Source organism: Apis cerana, linkage group LG8, assembly GCF_029169275.1.
Source record: "Apis cerana isolate GH-2021 linkage group LG8, AcerK_1.0, whole genome shotgun sequence".
Taxonomy (NCBI): Eukaryota; Metazoa; Arthropoda; class Insecta; order Hymenoptera; family Apidae; genus Apis; species Apis cerana.
In genome coordinates, this window is record NC_083859.1 from 6,119,468 (window position 1) to 6,122,328 (window position 2,861).

At 27.0% G+C, this 2,861-nt stretch overlaps 1 long non-coding RNA gene across 1 annotated transcript; it reads right to left on the minus strand.

The window, feature by feature from the left end:
• Nucleotides 1-1,917, minus strand: LOC133666508 (uncharacterized). The gene is made up of 3 exons (XR_009830723.1): nt 1,590-1,917; nt 1,044-1,367; nt 1-929 (listed from the first exon to the last, which is right to left on the minus strand). It is a non-coding gene; the product is annotated as an uncharacterized LOC133666508 (long non-coding RNA).
• Between the last annotated feature and the right edge of the window lie 944 nt (nt 1,918-2,861).

The window sequence follows — 2,861 nt, forward strand, 5'->3', positions numbered from 1 at the left end:
GCTAACATTCTTTGACTTTGCATTATTATATATTTCAAATTGTATAATTATATAAATTATATTATATATGTCAAATTCTTATTATAATATTTCAAAAATATTTGTGACTCTATTTTATATTTTATTTCATTAATTGAACATTAATTGAAGTTATTGAAATTTTAGTACATTAAATTTTTAATTTTTAATACTGAACTTAAAAAGAAATTGGAATTCATTGTAATTGTATTTAATAGAAATATGAATAGAAATACTCTCAGGCGATTCCTTCATCAGAGCATATTTTCAAAATCACAAGAATAATATTCAAAACCTATTGCTCTGATTCTAAAATCTGCCTGTCGCGAAATGTCTTCTTGCGCAAAATTTTTAATTCATATTTGTACGAATAAAAATTGAACTTTATTATCTACCAGTGTTGTAAATCATATTGAAGTTAATAAAATCATGTGAAATAATTATATGACAATCGCAATAATCAAATTGATCAAATAACTTAAAATGTTACTCTAAAGGATTTTGAATTATAAAAATTCAAACTAATTATTGTATTGATATTGTATTGATAATTATATAATAATAATTATTACATGTTTTGGCATTAGAAAACTACTAAACATTTTATATCAATCAAAAACGCGAAGCGTAAGAAGACCCTAGCCTGAACTAATAAATAAAATACAAAAATAATTGTTACTACTCGCGGGTAATTATTATAAATAAATACCCGCGGTCATTGTGCTCGTGCAAAATTCTACGTATACAACCAATCACTCGTGTCGATTCGGATCTTTCATCCTACGACATGATTGAGTGACCGGAGGAACCAAAAAGCATGCGACTCACCATACGATGCGACGAATAGCTTCACTCTTATTGTAGCCCAGAAGTCATCGAGAAGGGAAGGTTGTCATCAAGACGGAAGAAATCTGTGACAAAACGTCATAATTTAGAACACGGTTCTGATTACTTGAAAAAATTGAAATGCGAATTTAACTTTTATTTAGAAGAATAAAAATTTAGATAGATAAAAGGATAATTACCTCTTCGCGTGATGGATGATCGCCGTATTCTCTTGAGAGAAGCACTGATTCTACTCTGTACCGAAAGCGAATATTTAAAATAAAAAAAAATAAAAAATAAGAAACTAATAACGCGTCCGTATAAATTATAATCGGCGAACAAACACTGATTCTACCTTCGCGTTTGATTATTTTAATTAAATTTAATCAGAGCTGTTGCGCTCTAAAAAATATTCAAAATACTATGACGAAGCAAACACTGATTCTGATTAACCGCATTGCGCGCGGTCACAAATATTTTTTAAGATTAGTCCAAAAACAAATCTTCATAAAGATCATCGGCATCTGAAATAAAATGTGAAATATTGTATCATAATTCTTTTCTTAAAAATATAACATTCGTTATTTAAAATTTTACAATAGTAAAAAAAATAAAACTATGTTTAACTTTAAATATTAATAAAAAAATTAAGTTCCTAATAAATTTTAATAATAATAAAATTAATATGAAATTCTAATTCAAAAAGATTAAAATCTAATAAATGAGAATCTAATGATTCTTCTTACCTCTTCGCGTGGTGGATGATCGCCGTATTCTCTTGAGAGAAGCACTGATTCTACTCTGTTCCGAAAACGAATATTTAAAATAAAAAAAAATAAAAAATAAAAGACTAATAACGCGTCCGTATAAATTATAATCGGCGAACAAACACTGATTCTACCTTCGCGTTTGATTATTTTAATTAAATTTAATCAGAGCTGTTGCGCTCTAAAAAATATTCAAAATACTATGACGAAGCAAACACTGATTCTATTAACCGCATTGCGCGCGGTTACAAACATTTTCTGAAATTAACGCTTAATTAGTAGAGGGGTAGGGAATGATAGAAGAGAAAGAAATATCTTTTTGATATTTTCTTCTTCTTATCGAACATTTGTTCTGAAAATACTGCCTTTTATTTTAATTGATTGTGAATTTTACGTAAAAATTATTACCAATTATTTATTAATATCTGAAATTTAATAAAATATTCAGATATTTATATTTATCAGATTTTAAAATTTAATTTCCAATAATAAATCATTAAGTTTCTTATCACAAATTTCTAATTTTTATTTCCTTATAATTAAAACAATAATTTTATTACAATTTAGCAACAACAATCTTTAATAATTCGTAAAACTAAATAAAAATTTAACCAAATAAAAAGGAAAAAAATTATCTATAGAAATATATGATTTTACCACGAAAGTCACCAAGAAGACATCAATGTCCATATTGGAATTTTCCCATCCAGAATATACATAATATCAATTAAACTTCAAGAAAAAATCAAGAGCATCTAAATAAATGAATAATACCAAGTACATTGTATTAAAGTATAAACAATCAAATCAAATGAAAACTCACAATATAGATATCATAGCAATTCGATACTCAATTGTATGCGATAAACGAGAACTCAGAAATTATTTAGTGCATCAAAAAGCTATCAATTTTAATAATTTTGAATGAGCATTGAACAAAGATGTATTGGTGTGCACAAGCTAATAACAAAAGTATTTACTAAAAAAATAGTATTAAAATACTACGTAACAAATAGACGTGTATCTCGAGAAATTTAGGCAATCTAAGTATTACACATTGATGTTGAACAATGTCCTTTTGCGCTTCGATTTCGCGCATCGAATAACAAGATGGAGAGGGGATACGCTCGACAAGTCGAAACATGTTTGAACACGAATCCAATTTCTTGGAAATGAAATATCGTAAGAAATGTTTCTAACCTCGAGCAAAATATAAACGATAGACCAAAAAAGTAAACAATAACATACACG